At 42.8% G+C, this 26508-nt stretch overlaps 1 long non-coding RNA gene across 1 annotated transcript in view; it reads left to right on the plus strand.

The window, feature by feature from the left end:
* The window catches only part of LOC103350595 (uncharacterized), a 107207-nt gene that overhangs the window by 71909 nt on the left and 8790 nt on the right, over positions 1–26508 (plus strand). Inside the window, exon 2 of the long non-coding RNA XR_518566.5 lies at positions 16282–16368. This is a non-coding gene — a long non-coding RNA (uncharacterized LOC103350595). The remainder of the gene's footprint in view (positions 1–16281; positions 16369–26508) is intronic.

Consider the following 26508-nt stretch of genomic DNA (forward strand, 5'->3'; position numbering starts at 1 on the left):
AGACTTTCAAATAACCAAATAACTTTAAAAAATAAAATGAAATGCTTATTTATTTTTATCTACTTGAAAGAGAGGGAGAGAGAGATGGCTCAATGTCCCACATGCCTGTGCCCGCAATAGCCAAGGCTGGGCCCGGTGAAAACCAGCAGCCTGCAACTCCATCACAGTCTCCCATGTAGGTAGCAGGGGCTCAAGTGCTTAAGGCATCTTCTGCTGCCCCCTAGGATACATTAGCAGGAAGCTGGATCAGAAGCAAAGCAGTTGGGCCCAAACTGGCACTCCAGGATGGGATGTGGGTGCTGCAAAGGGCGAATTGACATGCTGTGCCACAAGCCCAACCCTTACTTTGTTCTTCTATTGGATGATGTTGTTCAGTCATGGGGAAGGAAAGACTTGAGTCCTAATGGTCTTATTTACATGCTCCCCCACCCCGCCCCCTTTCTCAGTCCTTAGCCATGCTGGTGTAGTCTAGTTCTTGAGCAGCCAGTTTATTTGAGAGCATCAGGAAAGCAAAGAAAGATCACTAAGAAGACAGAATATAGCACAAAAGTAGATGTTTGATATCATTCATTTATTCCATCAATCATACATTAAGTAAAATGGGAGATAGAGGAATTTGTCTCATATATTGAAAATGTGTAACAGAAGCAACAAATGGTTTCTTTTCCCATGCTTTAGGAGTTCTGAAATGGGAGAGGTACATAGCTGAGCATTATCTATTTGCATGTCTTTCTTAGTTCCCTTCTGAAAGTCTAGGTGCCTTGAGTTAAAGACATATGCTTTGGGGTAGGGTGTTGTGGTGCAGGGGATTAAGCAGCTGCTTAGGATGCCTGCATCCCACGTCAGAGTGCCAGGTCGAGTCTCAGACCCTCTACTTCTGATCCAGCTTCCTAATAGTGTGCCTGCGCTAGGCAGCCGGTGATGGCTCACACACTTTGGCCTCTGCTACCCACATGTGAGACCAACATGGAATCTGGCCTGGTGCAGCTCTGACTATTGTGGGCATTTAGGAAATAAGCCAGTGGATTTTTCTCTCTCTCTCTACAACTCTGCTTTTCAAATAAAGGATTAAATAAATAAATAAATAAACATTTAAAAAAAGAAATGTGCTTTCTATTAAGGTATACAAAAAACATGAGGAAATGGCAATGCTAATTGATTGATTTGATCAATTTACACTGTATATGTGAGTTGAAATATGGCACTTTATCTTGTAAAAGTGTAAAGTGTTTTACATTAATAAAACATTTAAAGATTTATTTATTTTTATTTTGAAGGTTAGAATTAGGGACAGAGAGAGAGAATCCACTGGTTCACTTCAGAGATGACTTTTTTTTTTTAAAAAAAGATTTATTTATTTGTTTATTTGAAAGTCAGAGTTACATAGAGAAAAGGAGAGGCAGAGAGAGAGAGAGAGAGAGAGAGAGGTCTTCCATCTGTTGGTTCACTCTCTAATCAGCTGCAATGGCTGGAGCTGCACCGATCTGAAGCCAGGAGCCAGGAGCTTCTTCTGGGTCTCCCATGTGGGTGCAGGAGCCCAAGGACTTGGGCCATCCTCTACTGCTTTCCCAGGCCATAGCAGAGAGCTGGATCGGAAGTGGAAAAGCCGGGTCTTGAACCAGAGCCCATATGGGATGCTGACACTGCAGGCGGCTGCTTTACCTGCTATGCCACAGCGCCGGCCCCCAGAGATGACTTTAACGGCCAGGCCGAAGTCAGGAGCCAGGAGCTTCATTGGGGTTTCCCACGTGGGTGGCAGATTACCAGGCACTTGGACCATCTTCTGCTGCTTTCCCATGCCATTAGTAGGGATCTGGATCACAAGTGGGGCAGCCAAGACACAAGCTTGTACCCATATGGGATGCCAGTGTTGCAGGTGAGGGCTTTACCTGCTATGCTACAACACAGGCCCTCCACTTTTTTTTTTTTTTAAAGAAATACCTAACAAGTGCTTGATAAATGTTGTTGAATAAAAAGGGGAAAATAAATCGTGTAGTCCATCTATCAACTTTATCTAACCAAAATTTAAAAAATGTAAAAGATTTATTTATTTGAAAGGCAGCATTGCAGAGAGAGAGAGGGAGGGAGAGAGAAGAGAGGATAGAGAGAGGGAGAAATTAATAGACAGAGCTTCCATCTGCTGCTTTACTCCCCAGATAGCCACAGCAGCCGGAGCTGGGCCAGGCTGAAGCTGAAATCGGAAAAGACCCCCTAAAATTTACCCTGAAATGTGGCCCCTTAAAGTTCCCTAGAAATGCTATCCGGGGTGCCACATGTGCTACTGGAATTTGGGGTGCCTTATGATTTCACCATGGGCTTATTACTAAATCCCCGATATCAATAAGCCCGAGAGGGTTCTTGCCTAATATTTAGAGAAGAATTCTAAATACCGGCACAGATAAACGAGGCAGCATGGTATGTTTTAAGCTTTTATTTAGTAAGAAAGATGCATAAGAGAGTGAGAGCTTTATTTAGGGGAGAGAAGTGGATGGGGGTTCATACCGAACACCAGGAACCAGCCACGTGGATGAGCATCTAGGCCAGGAAGCCTAGAGCACATGGCCCCAAGGCCATGCACCCTGGAGGCGCAAGGCTACAGCAAGCCCTGTCCTGGCAAGAGGCCAGGGAAGAAGAGCAGGGCCCCGGGCACACTGTGCCCTGGGCTTTTAACCCACTCCAAAGGGGAGTGGCTAATTAACCTGATTGGCTGGTGGGCACCCAGGTGTGGCCAGGTAGGGAAATGAGGCCACATGGGGGCGTGGCAAAGGCATCAGGTAGGAGCATGAGGTCACACAGGGGCGTGGTCTTCCAGTTCACAAATCTGACCAATTTTAACCTGTATGCCTGTCTACTTCAAAGCCAGGAGCCTAGAACTCCATGTAGGTCTCCCACATGCATACCGGAGCCCAAGTACTTGGGTCATCATCTGCTGCTTTCCCCAGAGCATTATCAGGGAGCTGTATTGGAAGTGGAGCAGCTGAGACTTGAAGAGGTGCCCATTTGGGATGCAGTGCAAGGTGTCTGGAAGTGCAGGTAGGGACTCTCCATTCCCGGAAGTGTAGGCCTTCTCTCCTTGGGGATCCCAAAGCTACCATGCAGGAGTACCAGGAGGTTGCTTAACCCTATGCACCACAGTGCCAGCCCACAAAATTGAAATGTGAAACTAAAATGCTTTACAACTGACTTAATGATGATAGATGCACTTTTAAAAAATGGGACTGGTGGCTAAGGATACATTGCATTGTGTTTTGTCTATTAAAAAAACATGTCATCCTCCAAAGCAACTAATTTGAGAGCAGATAAATTCTTCCCAGAATAAGTTCTGGCTGATAAAGAAACACTTCTTCCTAAAATAAAATCTCCACTCACTTGTATCAGCTGAGCAACAAACTAAAAATTGTCCCTGGAACAAACTGATACACTCTGTATGAAATAGGAGACTAGCAATCCGAGAACAACAATCCCATTAACCAGGCAGATCAGAATGAAAACTCAGCAGGCACAGGTTGAGGGTGGGAACCCTGAGCATTCAGCAGGCCCTCAGACCAGCTAATCCCCCAGAGTCCTAACAGCCTTGATCAGCCTAGGTGGGGGAGGTCCTGGGGGGGAAGGGCTGAGTGAGGCTGCAGGGATCAAAGAGACGCAGGGGACACAGCCAGAGCACTCTCTGCTCTTTGAGCAAAGATAATAGAATCCTTTCCGCTGCGAAGAGAATGAACACAGAAGAACTCTGAAAAACACAACAAACCCAGAGCTGATCAGATTCCTTTATTCCATACCTCGAGCTCATCAGGCTCGTCCTCAATTCAGAATCACTCTATATCGAATTACAGGCTACAAAAACAAAAGAGCATCCGGTTGAGTGTTTTTCCAACCATGGGTTGCCATTCCCTAGTGAGAGGAAATCAATTCAGTGGGTGGAGATTTCCATTTAGAGAATGGGATAAGATAGAAGGGAAAGTAGAAATATTGCATGGAGTAGGGATAAGTATTGTCTCATCATTTTTTTGTTTTGTGTATTGCGGGGTGTGTGTGTGTGTGTGTGTGTGTGTGCTTGGTGCAGGTGAAATATATCTTATTGTGAATGTCAGTCACACCATGATGCTAAGTGAAAACAGATCTGGATTATTTCTCTGCTGTATTCTGAAGGGACACAAAAATCAGTTCTCATAGATTGAGGCTTTCAGAAACAGATTTTTTTTAAAAAAAGATTTATTTGAAAGGCAGAGTTACAGAGAAGCAGAGGCAGAGAGAGAAGTCTTCTATCCTCTGGTTCGCTCCCCAATTGGCCACAATGCCGAAGCTGGGCCAATCCAAAGCCAGGAGCCAGGAGCTTTTTCCAGGCCTTCCACATGGGTGCAGGGGCCCAAGGACTTGGGCCATCCTCCATCACTTTCCCAGGCCATAGCAGAGAGCTGTTTCTGAAGTGGAGCAGCCAAGACTTGAACTGGAGCCCACATGGGATACCAGCACTGCAGGTGTTGGCTTTACCTGCTATGCCACAGCTCTGGCCCCGGGATCTTGCTGCTTAACAACAGCTCAAACTAGTTGGACCCCCAAACTTGAGTCTGCTTGCCCAACACTCAAGAAGTCAATCACTGACATTGGGGATATAGACAAAAGTAGGTGTTTATTGCAAAGTGCTGAGAAAGGAGTCAGGCAGCTATGCCCAGGCTCCCCAAGGAGTTAGGGGTGAAAGTTCTTATAGATTGAGGTTGGGGCTGAGAAGCATGTGTGTCGTCAGCTTGTGTCCAAGTTCCTGGTTGGTCAGTGGTGCTCGATGGTAGATTTGGGAGCCGCAAGGAGGGAAGGCCTATACTTCTGGGGAAGAAAGTCCTTGTCAAGGTCCCCGCGGGTGCCTAAAGGTCAACCAGTGAGGATCAGACCTGCCTCAACCTTTAACCCCCATGCCCTGAATCTATAAAAGGAGCACTCCCAATCTCTGATGCACGACTTCCCCGACCCCCGCTCTGTTGCCCGGGAGCAGAACCCCAATAAAAGCCTGTGAATTAATTGATTCGTCTGCCTGGGAAGATTTGTTATGCACTGGACACCTTGCACTCATGACTTTCCTTTGATTGGTCAAGCATGCCATCCATGCTTGTCAGGGAACTTAAGATGGCCAAGTAACAACTTAAGATGGGATAGATGTAAGTGACAGTTACCTTCTGTCCCAGACCTGGAATTTCCCTGCCTGAAACTGGAGTTCCCCTAAACAAACCCCTCCAGACGGGGTCCTGCCTTGACATTATAGGGGTTCGGGATCGGTCTTTATCTCATCATCTCCCACAGCTGATTGTCAAAGTGTTCCTCCTGCATCCTACAAATACAGAAAATGTTACAAAACAGTTCTTCAGGAAGGAATTCCACGATCAGACCTTGCATTCTGAGGAAGCTGATGTTTGTCAGAACCATGGGCAACCTCTCTTTAAAACTCCTAATTAAGGAGAGAAGAATGGCAATAATAATGATAATAGCATGCCTCAACTGTAAGACTGCCACTTGGCCACTCTTCATTAGGGCATTCACAAACTGTGGGCTCTATTTAAGGAAAGTCTGGGTGGTTGGCTGGCTGTGATGCAGGAGCATGAAACAGAACTATTCTACTGCTTTTCCTTATTCCAGACCTGATCTTTGCGTAGTTTCCTCATCTTATTTCTTGAAATTTTTGTTAAATGCGATTTGAAATCTGCTTTATGACCTAAAAAGCAGTTAAGAGTGGTAGAGAAGATATACATAACAGAGAGTAGAAACCGGAAGAATCTGGCAAAAGGTGAAACTAGAGGTGGGGCATCCAATACCAGAGGACCTGGGTTCCATACCCATGTCCAATTCCTGACTCCAGCTTCCTGCTAATGCAGACCCTGGGAGTGAGTAGTTGATCTCCCACCCACACATGTGGGAAACATGGTTTGTGTTCCTGGCTCCAGGCCTCAGCCCGGGTCCAACTCCAGCCATTGTGGGCATTTAGGGAGTGAACCAGTCAATGGGTGTGCTCTCTGGTCTATCTCTCTGCCTCTCAAATAAATAAGCAAAAAATTTAAGAAGTGAGAACATTTCCCTTTCTACCAGTGACCCAGCAAACTGGTTGATCTCCATTTCTTGATCTCAAGGAATTAAGAATAAAATTTATAGTGGACCAGACGAAGGAAGGCCTATTAACGGCAGGCTTCATTATTTTCTGCAAAGGAGAGAATTGTGGGCATGGCCGGGATGGGGTTGGATTCCCCTAAGAGAAGTCCTAGTAAATTTGTGTAACAGTAAAAAGGCATACCTCTGCCTACTCAGACACAAAAGAAAGTACCTAACGTTTTTATCATTGTGTGGCCACTATAAATACTATTTAAACAGGAATAAACTTCTTTATCTCCTCAAGAAATCAAAGTACAGTATCTGAAACCTAAGCTGTAGGAAATCCCGCTGCTCAGATAACAGGTCGAGTGTGACACTGAAGCCGCGCTATTGCTTACAGCGAGCCTGGCTTCACTTCGCGAAAACCTTCCCTGGGAGTGCAGCTCAGTGGAGCAGACATTCTGCCAACTGTATCAGAGACAAGGATTTTAGCTGTAATTATGGTCTGCTAATCTGGTGTCGTTTTGGTTAAACAGACCAAATCAGCACATTATCATTAGGGAGGCAACATAGTTTCTCTCCCATCCATGAGACACTGGCCTGGGAGAGAGAGGACTGTTGAAAAGTTTGGCTGCTGTTGCCTGTTTGGCCTCTATCTAATCTCTTCAGAGGTCAGTTTCTTCAAATGAAGAAATGTGTGCCACTCTCCCGTCTTGCAGAGTTGCTGAAAAGACACAAAAGGGCAGTGTTCAGCCGTACCGGGGAGCTGAACTGTTGCAGATGAGTTTGTACTGGTCTCTCCTTCCTCTTCAGCCCTCCCTTGGAAACTGGCGAGGGTGGGGTCTTGCTCTGCTTTTTCTTGCTTTCTTCCCAGGCCCTTCTCTGCTCTGGTTAACCTCTGAAGACCAAGAGCCTGCTGTCACGTTGAAGGATTTTCAGCCTAGTAACTTTCAGAGTCCTAATTCTTAATCAAAACATAAGTCTCTTACACTAGGGATTTCAGTTAGCTGCAAACTGGGTAGGAAGGATAATTCTGAGAAACAACTTGGCCAATACTTACTTGAAATCATACCGTAAGTGCAACACTTACCTCATGTATGAAATCTTTCGTACGTGATTTTCTTCTTCCCGCTTCCCTTCCTTTGTCTCTTCTGAATGTCTGTCATGTGCTAGGCTAGCCGTTGCAAGCGCAATCCTTCTCTAGAGGCTGAGTTTATTGGTAAGGTAAATAATTTTTTATTATTTATAAAAATTTATAAATTTATAAAAATTGAAAACACATGCTATTAGAGAGGATCTATGTGAGAAAGTATTTCTAGCGGGGCTTTACTGGCCTAAGTGGACAAGGAAAGACTTCTTGGAGAGGTCTAAAGTGAGTTTTTTTTCTTAAGCAATTGTCAATTATTATTTTTTTTTCTTTCTTAAAGCTTTATTTATTGATTTGAAAGAGAGTGATGGGGTGGGAGAGAGAGAGAGAGATTGAGAGATTGATTCTCTTTCTGCTGGTTTACTCTCTCTCTTTTTTTTAAAAGATTTATTTATTTATTTGAAAGTCAGAGTTACACAGAGAAAAGGAGAGGCAGAAAGAGAAAGAGAGAGAGAGAGAGAGGTCTTCCACCCGCTGGTTCACTCTCCAGTTGGCCACAACGGCCGGAGCTGCGTGGATCCAAAGCCAGGAGCCAGGAGCTTCTTCCAGGTTTCCCAGGTGGGTGCAGGGCCCCAAGCACTTGGGCCATCCTCTACTGCTTTCCCAGGCCATAGCAGAGAGCTGGATCAGAAGTGGAGCATCCGGGACTCGAACTGGCACCCATATGGGACACCGGCACTACAAGAAGTGGCTTTACCTGTTGTGCCACAGTGCTGGCCCCTGGTTCACTCTCTAAATGCCCACAGCATCCAGGACTGGGCTAGGCCAAAGCCAGGAGCCAGGAATTCTATACCAGTGTCCCACATGGCAGGAAACTGAACACTTGGGTCAATCTGTTGCCTCCCAAACATGTTAGCAGGAAGCTGGATCAGCAGTATAGGGCAGCTGCGACTCAAACCAGCTACTCTGAATGAAATGTGGAATCCCAAGTGGCCACAACGTCTATCCTGAAGTGAGTCTTAAAGAGTGTGTGTGGGTGAGCTGTGCAAGGAGCAAAGGACTAGGCCAGTGTTCTGATATAGTTGTACAGTGGCAAGATATTTTTGATATATACAGATAAGCACAAATAATAACAGTTTTAAATTGGATTACCTGGAAATCTCGGAATATTGTTCCACAAAAAGAAATGGTAGAGGAAACATTGTCTTTAGTACTATGTTTGAAAAAAATAAGAAGAAATTCCAATTTGAGTGACTAGGAGAAAGGTGGTCTCAACAACTGAAACTGAACCTGCAAGACAGATCAAAAAATAAGTTAAGTTTGAATATTTTGTGTTTAATGTGATTTTATAGGGTTTTAAAAATCATTTCTATTTCTTTTTTCCTTTAATGTCCTTTTTTTTTTTAAGATTTATTTCTTTATTTGAAAGTCAGAATTACACAGAGAGAGGAGAGGCAGAGAGAGAGAGAGAGAGAGAGAGAGAGAATTATTCCATCCTCTGGTTTGCTTTCCAGTTGGTTGCAACAGCTGGAGCTGGGCCAATTCAAAGCCAGGAGCCAGGAGCTTCTTCTGGGTCTCCCACGTGGGTGCAGGGGCCCAAGGACTTGGACCATCTACTGCTTTCCCAGGCCAGAGCAGAGAGCTGGATTGGAAGTGCAGCAGCCAGAACTTGAACTGGCGCCCATATGGGATGCTGGCCCTGCAGGTGGCGGCTTTACCTGCTATGCCAACAGCACCGGCCCCAGGTTTTTTTTTCTTATAAGGATATCAATCAGACTGGACTAGAGCCAACCCTAATGGTCTCCTTTTAAGCTGATCATTTCTTTAATGACTCTTCCATCAATGACCATCACATTCCTTTTTTTTTTTTAAAGATTTATTTTATTTATTTGAGAAGTAGAGTTAGACAGTGAGAGAGGGAGAGTATGAGAGAAAGGACTTCCTTCCGTTGGTTCACTAAATGGCCACAATGGCCAGAGCTGAGCTGATCTGAAGACAGGAGCCAGGTGCTTCATCCTGGTCTCTCATGCGAGTGCAGGAGTGCAGGGGCCCAAGGATTTGGGCCATCTTCTACTGCTTTCCCAGGCCATAGAAGAGAGCTGGATCGGAAGAGGAGCAGCCGGGACTAGAACCAGTGCCCATATGGGATGCCAGCACTGCAGGTGTAGGATTAACCTACTGCATTACAGCGCTGTCCCCAGACAGTCACCTTCTAAGGTGTTGCAGGTTAGGACTTATAAGTGCCAATGGTAGGAATTCAGCCATAGGAATAATTAAATATTTTGTCTTGGTTGTTTTAAAAAGAGGCAGACTTGCCCTCAGCAGATGCAGATTTCTCTATAGCTTTATGATATCTTCTGTTTTCATTTGTATGGTGATGGGACTTAGAGTCAAACTTTTCCTTTTCATAGGAAAAACAGAGATTTTCTCTTCTGGAGGTGTCACAGATAATACAATATTTCTCACCCTTTACAAAAATATTACCTATTTATTTGAAAGAGTAACACAGAGCAGGTGACAGAGAAGGAGAGAGAGAGAGAAAGTACACACAAGTAAGGTATCTTCCATCTGCTGGTTCATTCTCCAAATCTCTGGGGCACCTACAGCTGGACCAGGTCAAATCCAGGAGCCAGGAACTCTGTTTAGGTCTCTCACTGGGGAGGCCCGAGTCAAGTTACTTGGATCATCATCTGCTGCCTCCGAGGCACATTAGCAGGAGGCTGGATTGGAAGTAGAGTAGCTGGCACTTGAACCAGCACTCGTATTTGATTGTGCCACAATGCCTACCCTCCCAGCCTTGTTACTACCCCCACCCCATAGGGAAGCCACATACTTACAGCAAATGAAAGGCTCACTGAGAAGCTGAGTTGTGGCATCTCGTATCTCGATGGAAACTTCTCTCCATAGCTTACTCAGAAGCTCAGTGACTTCATCTAGTATTTTTTTCTTCTCTAAAGACATAGTGTAATCTACTTTAAAATAAAGATCCCAAAACACTGTGCTTAAGAAGACAGGTGGGATGGGGCTGGTGCCATGGCTCCCTTGGTTGATCCTCCGCCTACAGCGCCAGCATCCCATATGGGCACCAGATTCTAGTCCCGGTTGCTCCTCTTCCAGTCCAGCTCTCTGTTGTGGCCCAGGAGTGCAGTGGAGGATGGCCCAAGTGCTTGGGCCCTGCACCTGCGTGGGAGATCAGGAGAAAACACCTGGCTCCTGGCTTTGGATCAGCGTAGCTCCAGCCGTATTGGCCATTTGTAGGGTGAACCGACGGAAGGAAGACCTTTCTCTCTGTCTCTCTCTCTCACTGTCTAACTCTATCTGTCAAATAAAAAAAAAAAAAAATGAAGACAGGTGGGGCCAGCATTGTGGTGTAGCAGGTAGAAGACGGTCCAAGTACTTGGGTCCCTGCACTTGTGTGGGAGACCTGGAAGAAGCTCCTGGCACAGCTTTGGCCTTTGCAGTCATCTGGAGAGTGAATTAACAGATGGACGATTTCCCTCTCTGTCTCTCTCTGCCTCTGCCTCTCTGAAACTCTGCCTTTCAAATAAATAAATAAATAAATCTTTTTTAAAAACCCAACTAATATAGATTGGTCCTTTTTTATGTTGAATAACTTCCATATGAGGTACTACTTTGTTTATCCATTCATCAGTTGAAGTACATTTGGATTGAGTCCACTTTCTGACAAAAATGAATAGAGATGCTATAAATCAGATTACTAATAACCACAAAGATGAGAGAGATGTCTTCACAATGAAGAAGTGTTTAACATTACAAATAATGGTACAAACAGTTGTCAGGAGCATCCAGCTGTGATGCGCCAGAAAGGACATGATTTCATTCCTGAACCAATCCTGCCAAAATGTATAATCTATACTTAAAGCATGAGGAAATGATCAAATTCTCCATCTGCTGGCTTACTGCCAAAATGGCCACAATGACGAGGGCTGGGCCAGGCCAAAGTCAGGAATCTAGAATTCCATTGAGGTCTCCCACATGGCTGCAGGGGCCCGAGGACTTGGGCCATCTTCCACTGATTTCCCAGGCGCATTTGCAGGGAGCTGGATCACAAGTAGAGCAGCCAGGACTTGAACCTATGGAATTGTGGCATCACAGGCAGTGCCCTAAGCTGTTGTGCCACAACACTGGTCCTTCAATACTGTTCTTTATGCCAGTGCTTTTCCTATGTATGATCACATATTACATTTGATTGCTCTCTGTTTTCACTCTATTTTAATCTGCCAAGTTCTCCGTTGCTACAGGTATTTTATCTGACATCTTCCTATCATGGAAGGCCATCGACTGTTTGCACTGCTGGATCAAAAACTGAAGTTATCTTTTAATCCCAAGACAACAGCTGTCTGTTTGCAGTTATCTGAACCTTCTTGGTTTGTTTGTTGAAAGTGAGGTTTGGAGCTAGACTATGTTGAAAGTGAAGTTAGGAAAGATGGAAAATGCACTGATCTGAGGACGTCTTTGAAAATTTAGGTGACTGGGAGTATCCTGTTGCCATTCAATGCTCCTAGGCAGAGACAAGACCTCTGATAGAAATGGCAGGCTGGTCCCGCTGGAGGCTGACCCAAAGTGAGGTTCACATGCTTGGCACAGAGCTACCCACTTTCAAATCTACAGCAACCTTGACAACAATGATTTAAAGATGGGAACAACTTGTGAATAGTCCAGGCTCCACAAGATCTTGTGGAGTTTTCAGAGAACATGTAGGGTCGTAGAAACCTTTCTACGCAAAGATTGTTTTATTTGATTTGGAAAAAAAAATAGTTACGGGGTAGGCTTTCAGCTCAGCAGTTGAGATTCTTCATTCCATGTCTGAGTACCTGGATTTGAGTCCCTGCCTTGCTTCGGATCCAATTTCTTGTTGATGTACACCCTGGGAGGCAGTGGGTGATGGCTCAAGTGCTTTGATTCCTGTCACCCACATGGGAGAACCAGATGGAATTACAATCTCCTGGCCTCAGCCTGGTCCAGTTTTGGCTGTTGTGAGCATTTGGGAATAACCAATAGATAGAAGAGCTGTCTCTCACACATACTCTCCCTCTGTTGCACTGCCTTTCAAATAAATAAAAACACATTTTTAAAGAAAAGAGGACACAGTTAAGAAGTAACAAAAATTGAAAATTGTAATGCTCAAATCTTGTACCTAAGGGCTGTACAATAAAATGATTGATATTTGTACTTTGGTGAAAGATTATAAAACAGATATTTATTTGCACCTATTATTCAAGCCCAATGTCTTCAAGTTATGAAACCTATGATTAAGTGATACTAGAAGCTGTTTAATATGCCATTATATGATTAGAAGGATTGCTCTGTTTGCTACTTCAGGTCTACTGATCAGCTGAGATGGCTGTACCCTTGTGATCAGTTGTCTTAGTTAGCTGGCATAGTAACTTCTTCCCTGGTGGGCAGTAAACTTCGGTTTACTGAAGTTTTCAGTGAATTATAGAGACACTTTAAGAGAGTCAAAGCCATAGTATTACCATTTAATTTTTAAAATAATCTAACATTTGTTATTTTTATGTACTTGTAATATTTAAGATAACTTTAGAATCACATAATAAACTTATTAGATGAATAAGAGTATCAATGGGAATGTTAAATTGGACAATTGAACTATTTTAAAAGGATAGAGAATACACTAAATTTATTAATGCCACTTAAAGTGCTTGAATATATTTACTTACTCAAGTGTTTATGTGTGATTAAACATAGTTAAAAGAACTCTTAAAAATTCCCTTTAAAACTTACAAGTGGTGCCGCGGCTCAACAGGCTAATCCTCTGCCTAGCGGCACCGGCACACCAGGTTCTAGTCCTGGTCAGGGTGCCGGATTCTGTCCTGGTTGCCCCTCTTCCAGGCCAGCTCTCTGCTGTGCCCCAGGAGTGCAGTGGAGGATGGCCCAAGTGCTTGGGCCCTGCACCCCATGGGAGACCAGGAGAAGTACCTGGCTCCCGCCTTTGGATCAGCATGGTGCGCCGGCCGCAGTGCGCTGTCTGTGGCGGCCATTGGAGGGTGAACCAACGGCAAAGGAAGACCTTTCTCTCTCTCTCTCTCTCTCTCTCTCTCTCACTGTCCACTCTGCCTGTCAAACAAACAAAAGAAAAACTTATGAGACTTTCTAAAATTTTTTTTTTAATTTTTTTGACAGACAGAACTTATGAGACTTTTAAAGAGGGAAATAACATTTTCAAGCTGAACTTAAAAGTTCAATAAAGAAGTAAGATTTTTGGAATTTGTGGCTTGAATACATTTAACTAATTGCAGTAAGCAACCATTTAAATAATTTTTTCTATGTACAAAACTCACTCTTGAGGATACAAAAAGCTCAAATCAACCCTGAGGAAGGGTTCTAGAAGGTTAGTTGTTAGGTGAACACTTTTTCTGTGGAAGAGAAAACTGGGTTTGACAACTTGTGTAAGTCACAGAGTTCTGTCATTATCTGCTTTCTCCTTTGAAACTTATCCCTAAACATGACATTTAAAAAAAAAGATTTATTTTATTTGTTTGAAAGACAGAGTTAGAAAGAGACAGAGACAGAGAGAGAGAGAGAGAGAGAGAGATGTCTTCCATCTACTGGTTCACTTACCAAATGACGGAAACAGCCAGAGCTTAGCTAGTCCAAAGCCAGGAGCCAAGAGCTTCCTCCACATCTCCCATCAGGGTGCCCAGGCCATCTTCTACTGCCCTCCCAGGCCATAGCAGAGAGCTGGATCAAAAGTGGAGCAGCCAGGGCTCGAACTGGTGCCCATATGGGATGCTGGTGCTGCAAGCCGGGGCTTTAACCTGCTGTGCCACAGCACTGGCCCCAACATGACATTATTTTTGAAAATGTCAGTAAGCAGACTTCTTGTCTCCAAACTTGAAAGTTTTCTGCTTTATGCTCATATTTTTTCCACAGAATAAGTTGTCAAACTCTGCCTTCTTTTTTATGAGCATCCTTGTTTTGGCCAGCAGTGACACAGTCCTTTAGGTCATGGGCACAGGTGTTCCTGTTCCTGAGCTGCGGAGCTTTCCTGACACTGTCTTCCAGCCTTGGGGCACTTTCAGCATTTCCTTGTGTTCTTTTCTTCTGTGCCTTCATTTCCTGCTCTCCCTCTCCCAGCTGTGTTGTCTGTTTATCCACTTGACAACTAGCACAAGAGCAGGAGGCTACAACTTTCCTATTACTCCTTGACTTTCCTCATAAATTATTCTTTGAGCAAAGACATGGGGCTTTTCATGAAAAATGCATCTGCAAAGAATAAGACATATGTATTTTTAGTTTTTAGATACTGGTCTAGTTCTGAATTTCCTAAATTCTTTTGGTTCAAAGTGCCATTAGGGTCTTAATAATTATTTCACAACACCTCCAGACCAAAACAAAATGAAACAAATTCAATTATTAGGTTCAAACATCTTAAGTATTTATATTTTAGCAACCAAGTATCTATTTTGTAATGTTAGAATAGAGAGAAAAGGTCATGTCTAGTTTCATTCTTTTAAGATTATTTATTTAAAATATTTATTTATTTATTTTGAAAGTCAGAGTTACAAAGAGAGAGAAAGAAGGACAGACACACAGAGAGAGATCTTCCGTGTGTTGGTTCCCTCCCCAGATGGTCACAATGGCTGGAGCTGGGCCATGCCTAAACCAGGAGCCAAGAGCTTCTTCCGGGTCTCCCACATGGATGGCAGGGGCCCAAGCACTTGGGCCAGCTTCTGCTGCTTTTCCTAGGCCATTAATATTGAGCTGGATTAGAAGTGGAGCAGCCACGACACAAACCAGCACCCATGTGGGATGCCAGTGTTGTGGGGATGGCTTTACCCACCATGCCACAATGCCATCCCCAAAATTTATTTTTTGACACATGATTATGCATGTTTCAATATATGTGTACATGGTGTAATGTTTAAAATAAGGTAAGTATACCTATACCCTCAAGCATCATTTCTCTGTGATGAGAGCAAAATCCTTCTAGTTTTTCTGAAATATATAATACTTTTATGTGATTGTTATTTATATAATCACCCTATTATGCAGAACACCAAAATTATTTCTCCTACACACATAACTATATCTTTGTAGCCACTGGCCAAACTTTCCTTATCTCTCCCTGCCCTATCCTCATCCCAGCAACTAGTAGCCTCTATTCTACACTCAATTTCTGTGAGATTAACTTTTCAGACTCTACATATGAGTTAAATATGTTCTCTTTCTGTCGCTGGCTTATTTCACTTAACGTAATGTCCTCTACACCCATCTATCTATATTGCTACAAATTACAGGATTTCATTTCTCTTGTGTGTGTACACATATACCACATTTTTATGTCCTTTCATCAGTTGATGTATACTTAGGTTACCATTATTTCCATTTCTTGGCTATTCAGAATAATTCTGGAAGAAATATGGTAGCACAGATGTTTCTGTGACACAATAATTTTCCTTTTCTTGGATATGTAGCCAGAGAGGGACTATTGGATCATATGATAATTTTACTGTTAAGTTTTTGAGGAGCTTCCTTGCTGTTTTTGGTAATGGCAGTACCGATTTACATTGCCACTAACAATGTGAAAGGGTTCGCTTTCTCTGTATAAACGGCATTTGTTATCTTTTATGTTTTTTATAACGGGGTGAGCTGATATCTCATTATTATTTTGGCTGGAATTTTCCTAGTGATAAATGATGTTGGACCCTTTGGTGTGTGTGTACCAGTCCCCTATTTGTTTGTCTTCTTTTTAGAAATGTCTCCTAAAGTCTATTGCTCAGTTTTAAATCAAATTATCTCTTTTTACTTCTGAGTTATTAGAATAGTTACATATTCTGGCTATTAGCCTCTTGTCCAATGTATAGTTTGCAAATATTTTCTCCCATTCTATAAGCTGTCTCTTCAAGTCCCACCTCTTTTTTAAAAAAATTATTTAATGTATACAAATTTCATGTGTTTTATTTATACAGATTCAGAAGTTCCATCCTTAAATATACAGTATTACTAATGGGATGTGTGTGGCTGTTTGGCACTGTCTCTTTCCTCAACCTCAGGGTCAGACTAGACACTGTCACCCTCATGTCATACTCCATGTTAATTTTTCATGTGGAACTTATTATTATTTTTTTTTATTGCAGCAACCATTGGAAACTCAGCTTTACAGAGAAATGAATGTCACTGAAGGGAATATAGCATGATCCAATGAAACTGTGAAGTACTTCCAGGTAATACATCAAATGGTAACTGACAAATGGCCATTGCTCTGTCCTTGAGGGTTTACACTATCTTGCTAGATCTCCTGAGTTTTCTTGGTACCTGGAACACCTCAAGGTACAGTTTGGGATGTGCAGTGCTAGATGAAAAGGAACAAAAGACATTTTCCATATAAACAGCCTAACTAGAGTGCAATATGCAGACAAGTGGTCAACTAGATATTCTTTTTTTTTTTTTTTTTTAAGATTTCTTTATTTATTTGAAAGGCAGAGTTACAGAGAGGCAGAGACAGAGAGAGAGGTCTTCCATCTGCTGGCTCATTCCCCAAATGGCTGCAACCGCTGGAACTGAGCCAATCCAAAGCCAGGAGCCAGGAGTTTTTTCCAGGTCTCCCATGCGGGTGCAGGGGCCCAAACACTTGGGCCATCTTCCACTGCTTTCCTAGGCCATAGCAGAGAGCTGGATTGGAAGTAGAGCAGCCGGGACTGGAACTGGCAGCCCATATGGGATGCAGGTGCCACAGGCTGAGGCTTAGCCCACTGTGCCACCATGCTGGCACCTCAAATAGATATTCTATAAGGCAGAGAACTATAATCAAGGTGTAGTAAGCAATTATTTTTTCTTTTGTTGAGTAACTGAATTTTTTTCTTACATTTGGGAAATCTATATGATACAGATCTTTCTGGGAGGCAGAGCTATTCTTCCACTGTAGAATCTGAATAGGCTTGAAACCTACCTCCCAACCTCCATTGAAGCTAGGGCCCGAATCCATGACTTAGGTTTGGCCAGTAGATCTGTGAGTCTCTGACTGGGCATCAGGAGTCAGGACGAAAGGGTCAGGAACATTGGTGAAATCTCTCTGTGGGGTATCAGTGTGCAGCCAAGGCAGGGGTGCGTCAGTGTCAACGTCAGCAGCATGAGGAGTCTCAGCAGTGATATGCAGTGGTGTCCTCATCGCAGTGGATAGCTTCCCTTTTATTAACGCCTATTCGGAATATGGTTTCCTCTACTTCCAGAGGATGTGGATAACCTGATTTCCTTCGAATAAATTCCTGTCTCTGTTTAACTCAATCTATATGCTGTTAAAGATGGGACAAATAAAAAGGAATGTTGCCCAAGATCTCCAATACCAGAAGAGAAGCAAGATTATAAAAAGCATATTGTACTGATGTCAGTTATGGAACAAGGATCTGAGAAGGTATTACGGTGTGCTTTTTTAAGCCCTAGATTGGACATAAAACCAGTGGAAATCCAACCTCAAAAACTCTCGAAGCCCTATGCCAAGAGAATTTAGGTAAGGTGGACAGTTCCGAGAGAAAAGAAGTGCTGGGAATTAAGCACAGAATGCAGCAGACCCTATTTTGTGATTCTCAGCGTGATATGTTTGTGGGAAGTAATGAAGCTTGTCAGGTGCATGTCATCAGGGATAACGCTCAGAAAATGTACAGGCCCCAGAAAAAGTACGACTGTTCACACAAAAGGGAAGATAGCTGGACAACAATGAATGGAAATCAGGTTTGAGATAAATGTCCGTCTGATGAGAAATTAAAATTTAGGTAGCATTATCCCAATAGGGGGAATATGGATGGACACAATTCATTTGGAGTATGGATGCTCTTGATAGGCCCAGAAATCAGTAGCAGACACTTCACAAGGGGAAATGTAGAAGAGTGTGTTAGGAAACTCAATATCTGGCTCAGAAAGCAAAGAGAAAGGAAGGCAGAATTATCTGCACCAACTTAACAAGCAAGTGAAATGTTCAAAACTTAGGTGGGCCTGCAGAAAACAAGAGAGGAACAATGTCAGGAAGTTGGATTGTGAAAGCACGCCTACATGAAGGAAAAGTTGTGGCTGAAAGAATTGTTCTACTGTTTGGAAGTAATAGAAATTCTTCAGGATAACGACTAGATTTAAAGGTGCACCCAGAGAAAGATATTTGTCTTCCCCTGCTTCAGTTGAACATAATGACTGCAGTTTCAGCATATACACCCTCTGTGAAACCTACTGAATCCATGTTTTGGAAATTCACAGGTTGCTTGGTTTCCATCCATGGGGCAATTTGAGGCATGACTCATTTCATGCCTTGATAAGTGAATTCCTGATGTCATGAATGCATACCACTGTTAGGTACACACAGGCTTGTGGCATTTCCATGCTCTAAGGAAAGATATGTGGTGGGAGTATTTGGCTCAAGAGTCTCTCAAATATTAGGTAATATTATAATTTATATTACCCATTCAAAAGTAATTACTGATCAGTGCTCTTAAAGGCACATGGGTATTCTTAATGTGAAATCTCATTATGAGTTCTCAAAACTCAGTACAAAAACAATTGCATAAGTTGTTTTAATTAGCCACCCATTTTGTTGACCTACATGCTTTATGCAAACTGTTCTGTATATGTTCTTTTAAATCAAGTCATTGTATATCAACTTTTTTTTTTTTAAAGATTTATTTATTTGAAAGGCAGAGTTGCAGAGAGAGAGGCAGAGACAGAGAGAGTGAGATCTTCCATTTGCTGGTTCACTCCCCAAATGTCTTCAATGGCTTGGGCTGGGCCAAGCCAGAGCCAGGAGCCAGGAGCTTCATACGGGTCTTTCATGTGAATGCAGGGACCAAAGCACTTGGGTCATCTTTCATTGCTTTCCCAGGCACAGTAGCACAAGGCTTGATTGGTAGTGGGGCAGCTGGGACTGGAACTGGAGCCCATATGAGATACCAGTGTTGCAGGTAGCTGCTTAATCTGCTACCCCACAATACCAGCCCCTGTACATCAACCGTTTTTATCACGGGAAGGAGGTAGGTTCATTCACAATAGTAGGGAAATTCAATTCTTTTACACTGTTGAAATAATTAGTTTGTCAAGATTCAATTACTGTACTCATTTTTCTTTTCTAGAATGATCAATAAGAAACAAAAAGTTTAGGAAAGATTCCCTGGAAGTTAAAGGGAATTATCTGATAGAAGATGTTTACTGATGTCAATTGTCAACCAACATACTGAGTCTTCCTCTGCTACTTGGCATAAACGTTTAAGAGAATCATTCCTTTAGCCAATGGGTTGGGTTATCAAATCCCTTCACATCTGATAACATGCATTTCCAGGACCAAATCCTATCATCTCCATCTACCTGTTCTAAGCAACCATTCTATGGATTTTTTTGTAATTAGCTTTCCACCCCAGGACCTTGGGTGATTCTGTCTTGTTCTTGTTCTTATATCTTTAGCAATATCCTTCTTCTTCTTCTTCTTCCTTTGTGGTCTTTCATTTATGCCTATACAGCATTTGGTTTATAATTCTATTGTAAGGAGTTTGCTCTCTTGCACAACTTCTGTTTCTGGTTTTCTTTTTTATGCTTTTAAATATTTCTTGATTTTTTTTTTTGATTTTGAAGGCAGAGTGATTGGGGGCTGATGTTGTGGCCTACTGCAATGCTGGCATCCCATATGGGCACCAGTTTGAGACGCGGCTGCTTCATTTCTGATTCTACTCCCTACTGATGTGCCTGGGAAAGCAGCAGAAGTTGGTCCAAGTGCTTGGGTTCCTGCACCCATGTGAATCAGAGGATGGAATATTGTTTTCTTTCTCTTTTTGTCTCTCTTTCTCTCTCTGCTTTTCAGATAAATGATAATTAAATTAAAAAGAAAAGAAAGGCAGAGAGAGAGAGAGAGAGAAAATGTGGGCAGTAGTCATCTAGAGTGGCAGCTTAACTGCTGTGCCACAATGCCAGCCCCTCTATTTCTTTTACCTTCACCTATGCCGAGGTTCACAGGGGTGGGGTCTGCTGCTTAGTATCTTTGCTCCTGCCACACTGCAAGGATACTCAACAGGTTCTCAAAGTTTCATCAAATCTCATACGATAGCATATGTCTGATCAGACTCACTGTCTAGAATTGTAAAAGCTGAAACACATGTTTACCTTTACACTTTAATAGCAAATGTGTTAAGAGTCACTTAAATTCACTAATTTGATTTTCATTATAAAAAGTTGCATTTTTCTAGATGATTCTGAGACATTTTTAGACTTAAGTCACTAGTTTGTAATTCAGACCTTTTAGTGTGATCTTGGGCAAGTTATTTAATCTCTGTTGAATGAAGAAAATGCTTCTATATTCAGAGCATGGTTGTATGGACGGTATCAGTCCATTTTGTATTGCTACAATAAAATACCTCAGGCTGCGTCCTTTAAGAGTGAAGAGATTTATTTGGCTCCTGATTCTGGTGACTGGAAGTTCCCAATAGTCTGACACTGGCACCCTGGTGAGGGCCCCTGGCTGTGTTCCAACATTGCAGAAAAAGAGGGCTGGCCTCCCTGCCACTGTTCACTCTCCCAAGAACTGATTTACGCGGCCAAGGACCAGCCTACCCTGGGAGATCAGCATCAATCCATTCGTGAGGGTGGAGCCTCCATGACCTCATTCTCTTTCCCTAGACCCCAGCTCTTACAGGTTTTACCACTTTAGCACCACTGGACTGGGCACCAAAGCTCCCAACACATGAAACTTTAGAGAACAAACCCTATCCAAACCATAGCAAGGATTAAATGAAATTATGTCTGGAATGGATTGTGATTGGTTTGGTAAATAAATGTTTGTTGAGCACCTGCCTAGGCGCTGGGTATCAGGGATATAGAAATGAAATAGACACTGACTTTATCCTGGGGGAAGTTGCAACCTAGAAGCTTTGCCTGACACTTAATATGAACTTAGAGCTGTTCCTTCCCTTGCTCCTTTCCCTCCTCAGCCTATTAGTTATTTATAACCGGATTTTAAAATGGAACATGGGGCCAGCACTGTGGAATAGTTGGCCAAGCTTCTGCCTGTCGGATGGGCCCATCTCTGGTCCTTGCAACTTTTAGGGAGTAAACCAGTGGATGGACGACCTTTCTCTCTGTCTCTCCCCCATCTGTAACTCCACCTCTCAAATAAAAAAAATCTTAAAAAAATAAAATGGGACAGGGAGAATTTTACATTAATTTCTCCTGTGATGAGGAAATAGAGATAATCTTACTTCATGAATGAAAGCTGAAGCTCATGTTATTCCTTAATAAAGAAAAGAATGATAAAATTTGGAAATAGCGAGGCCATACCAAAGCAAACCTCGATCAAATGGGAGTTCTGTACTCCCAGAAGTATGTTGTGGGAGTATTTGGCCTGTTCTCTCAGCCTGAGAACAGCATTCACAATTCCCTTATCTTATAAAGAAACAAAAAAAATTCTGTTTCATTAACAGAGGAACAAAGTAAACACATGATTAATGTTCCTCTTGCAGTAGTTTTATGTATGTTTAACATACAATAAAACAATTGCTTAATAAGTTTATGCTGTTGTTTTCGAAACAAGCCACCAGGAAATCTGCCTACACAATTTAAAATCTGCACTGGCCAATCAGTTTTGACACGTTCATCCTGCCTCACTGGTTTGTTTCACTTCACCTCGTTTAGCACTGTGTCTCTATGTCAATCTAATACATGTATCTAAAATTGTGGCTGCATCACTCCAAACTCTCTGCAGCAAATGAGCAACCCAATGATTTATTCACAAAGATCTACTTGCCTACTTTTAATTATTAAAATACTATGTTAAGAAATTCAGAAAATACTAGACTTTTTAAGCATCAAATGCCTTGTTATGGAGTTTGGCTAAGAGGGCTAACATGGCCCAAGTTTTTAGGCTCCTGCACCCACGTGGGACACCTGGAAGAAGTTCTTGGCTCCAGGCTTCAGATCAGCCCAGCTGGGGCCATTGCAGTCATTTGGGGAGTGAACCAGTGGGTGAAGAGCTCTCTTTCTGCCTCTGCTTTTCTGTAGCTCTGCCTTTCAAATAAATAAAGAATCTTAAAAAAAAAAAAAAAGATTCCATTTAGGATGCCCAGATTCCATGGGAGTCCCTGGGTTTCAGTACCGGTTTGATTCCAGTCCAACTTCCTGCAAATGTCTACATGGGAAACAGCAGATGCTGATTCAAGGGCTTGGATCTCTGTGACCCATGTGGGAAACCCAGAAGGGATTCCAGGTCCCTCGCTTCAGCCTGACCCAGCCACAACTGTTGCTGGCATCAGGGGAGTGAACTATAGTATGGAAGACCTCTCTCTCTCTCTGCCTTTCAAATAATTTTTTTTTAAGAAAGAGAAAGCAGGGGAAAGAAATCTTGGTAGAAGAAAAAGAACATTGAAAATCACAGAGATATAAAGGAGTTTGCAGGGATGTGAAGAATGTGTTGGGAATGCGAGGACAGTGGAGCTGATATGATTGGTTGCCCCTGCTTGTGAATAGTTCTTCATGTGATTCTAAGGAGTCAGAACATTGTCCTGTGTGTAAGAGCCACCAGGTTTTTTTTTTTTTTTTAAGAGTTATTTATTTATTTGAAACTCAGAGTTACACAGAGAGAGAAGTAGAGGCAGAGAGAGAGAGAGAGGTCTTCTATCTGCTGGCTCACTCCCTAATTGGCTGCAACGGTAAGAGCCGTGCCAATCTGAAGCCAGGAGCCAGGAGCTTTTTCCAGGTCTCCCATGTGGGTGCAGGGGCTCAAGGACTTGGGCCATTTTCCACTGCTCTCCCAGGCCACAATAGAGAGCTGGATTGGAAGTGGAGCAGCTGGGACTCAAACCAGCACCCATATGGGATGCTGGCACTGCAGGCGGCAGCTTTACCCACTATGCCACAGCGTTGAAGTCTTGTATTTCTATCAGCATTGGTTGATTTTTAAAGATGACACCTATTCATTGTTTCTATGACTGCTGCAGTTGTCTTTAAGTGCCATTTATGGTCTGCAGGAAGCAATGTATTACTTAAGATGCATAGGTGTAGCAGAATCTCTGCAGTATTGGTGCAGACCATAGCACTCTATTGAGTCTCAGCAAGGGACCCCCACGAAACTGCTGCAGTTTTTTATAGAATGGAGTGCAATTTTGGATTCTGTTCCTGTGTACTTTTATGAATTGAGTAATGTGTCCCGTGGCACCAGTGTAAACTTGATTCTTTAATAGAATGTGGGCATTTGAAAAATGATCCTTGTTAAATATAAGAGTGGGAATAAGAGATGGAGGAGATGTACAATTTGGAACATACTCCATCAGACTTGCCCCAAATGGTGGAGTTAGAAACGTGCCAGGTGATTCCAATACAATCCCATCAAGGTGGCATGTACCAATGCCGTCTCACTAGTCCAAGTGATCAACTTCAGTTCACAATTGATCACACTGATAGGTCTAAGAGTCAAAGGGATCACACAAACAAGACTAGTGTCTACTAATACTAGGCCGGCGCCGCGGCTCACTAGGCTAATCCTCCGCCTTGCGGCGCCGGTACACCGGGTTCTAGTCCCGGTCGGGGCGCCGGATTCTGTCCCAGTTGCCCCTCTTCCAGGCCAGCTCTCTGCTGTGGCCAGGGAGTGCAGTGGAGGATGGCCCAAGTGCTTGGGCCCTGCACCCCATGGGAGACCAGGAGAAGCACCTTCCTCCTGCCATCGGATCAGCGTGGTGCGCCGTCCGCGGCGGCCATTGGAGGGTGAACCAACGGCAAAGGAAGACCTTTCTCTCTGTCTCTCTCTCTCACTGTCCACTCTGCCTGTCAAAATAAATAAAATAAAATAAAAGAAAAGAAAAGAAAATAAAAGAAAGTCAAAACTTTGTTAGCCAAAGAATTGAAGTCATTACTTTTTATCCATTTCGGACTTCAAGGAAGATGTTGAAGAAATTTTGTAGTCACAACTGCTTATGTGTGTTGGAGATTATGGTAGATCATCTTCCAACACCTATTCCTGTGTTTCCCTGTTGAGAAGCAAAGATGTAATATGGGGAGTTGGACTCAGCTCAGAGGTTGGGTATTTCTTGTTTAGAAGAAGTGCTATTTGTTTTTTATCTGTGATCGTTTTAGAAGTTGGTATGTGACCCAGTTCCATTCAGTGAAATGAGAAGCCTCCTTGGAGTGTTTTGAAAGTACTAGATGTAAAACCTGTTTCTCTGTCATTTGCTGAATGTGAACAGGGAACACATGATTTGATTGCTACTGGAAGCCATCTTAATATTTCAAGGTCAAGTTAAGATTAAGCTCTGGGCTGAGCATAAAATACAAAACAACTTGAAGTTTGATATAATGGTTGAGTCTTATTTTATTTATTTATTTATTTGAAAGACAGAGTTACAGAGAGAGGGGGAAGAGACAGAGAGACACAGAGAGAGCAATCTTTCATCCTCTGGTTCATTCCCCAAATGGCCACAATGGCTGGAGCTAGGACAGTTGAAGCCAGGAGCCAGAAACTTCATTTGGATCTCCCATGTGGATGGCAGGGGCCCAAGTACTTAGATAATCTTCCACTGCTTTCCCAGGCACATTAGCAGGTAGTGGGATTGGAAGTGGAGCAGCCAGAACTTGAACCGGAGCCAAGATGGGATGCTGGCTTTGCACGAGGCAGCCCAGGCCACTGCACCAGAACATTGGTCTCAGGGTTGGGTCCTTAAAGAAACAACCCTTGAAATCCATTCCACCTCTGGCCTTCCAGTTATGATAATTAAAGCATTTCTTTAAAACAAAATGATTTAGATATTTTTGTACTACTTCTTTGTGCTGTATCACACTTTCTTGTAGAATCACACCTCTCAGATTAGCTGCTTTCTTCCCACAATCATCTCTTGACTCTTAGATCATTGTTTTGCTTTCATTTAGGGGATTGACACCCAATAGATATGTGTCTTCTCTACCCAATTGCTGTCATCAACTCGCATACAATATTCTTAAGATATTGTGTTTGACATCCTTACATCAGGTCCAATGAACTTTCCTAATAACCCTTACCTCTGTTTCTCCCCAGTGCTTGCTTCTAAAGTCACATTCTCATAAAATCTGCTATTCATTTTCTGACCACAAAACTCTATCTCTGTCACTTCTCCCACCTCCCACTTCCTTCTTGACAGAACCTGTTTTTCCACCCCATCACATCCTTCCAGTTTTGGCTTACTTCCTGGTTTCCTTTTTGTTTAGTTCCTTCCTATTTCACCTCCTTAAACCAGCAGAATCTATTTTTAAAAAATGTTTATTTATTTACTTTCATCTACTTGAAAGGAAGAACAGAGAGAGAGGAGAAAGGAGAGAGGACAGAGATTCCATCAATGGTTTACTCCCTAAATGCCTGCATCAACCAAGAAGCCAGGGCTGAGCCAGGCCAAAGCCAGGAGTCAGGAACTCCATTCAGGTCTCTCATGTGGGTGATGGTAGCCCTAGTACGTGAGCCATTTTCCACTCCCTTCCCAGGGTGCGTTATCAGGAAACTGGATTAGAAGAAGAGTAGTCAGTACTCAAATCAGCCTGGGGTGTGGGATGTGGGCATCCCAAGCAGTGATTTAACCCCCTGTTCCATAATGCCCACCCCAGAAACTATGTTTTGATATCCTAATTGCCCTCTTATCAGAACCTTCTTGGTTCTCTTCCCTTTGGCCTTCTAATAATTTTCTTAGTCCTTTACTTTTGAATGATTTGGCCATTACAGTTTTCTTTTTGTATCCATGGAAGATTGGCTCCAGGACCCCCTATAGATACCAAAATGTGCAGATACTCAAGTCCTTATAAAAATGGCATAGTATTTGTACATACATACACACATCCTTCCATTTACTTTATATCATCTCTACATTACTTACAATTCCTAATACAATGCAAATGCTATGTAAATGGTTGTCATACTATATTTTTTAGTAATAATAACAAGAAGAAATGTCTGTACGTATTAAGTACAGATACAATTTTTCCCTCAATATTTTCCATCTGAGGTTGGTTGAGTGCACAGATGTGGATCCACAGATGCAGAAGGCCAACAGCAAGTGCTTCTGGGAAGGATGTTGCTGGAGAAAAAGCACATAATCAAACTGTATATACCTCAGTTTGTGGACTTGAGTACCAATCAATGATCTAATTCATGTTTTCCCCTGGTATTAACTATTCCAAACTCATCCCTATTCTTTAGCCTTTTACCCATTTTCTTTCTCCTTCATTCTGAGCCAGATGTCCTGGCAACCTATTTCACAAAGAAAATGGAAGCCACCAGTATAACCTGCCTCACACATTCCTCTCTCCAACCCTGCGGCCTCTTCTCATCTTTCCGAATTTTGCTTCTGTCTTGAAGAAAAAAAAAACCCCTTTCTCTTAGTAGAGCCTTC

This window comes from Oryctolagus cuniculus, chromosome 4, assembly GCF_051225735.1.
Source record: "Oryctolagus cuniculus isolate XC-2025 breed Fujian yellow rabbit chromosome 4, ASM5122573v1, whole genome shotgun sequence".
Classification (NCBI taxonomy): Eukaryota; Metazoa; Chordata; class Mammalia; order Lagomorpha; family Leporidae; genus Oryctolagus; species Oryctolagus cuniculus.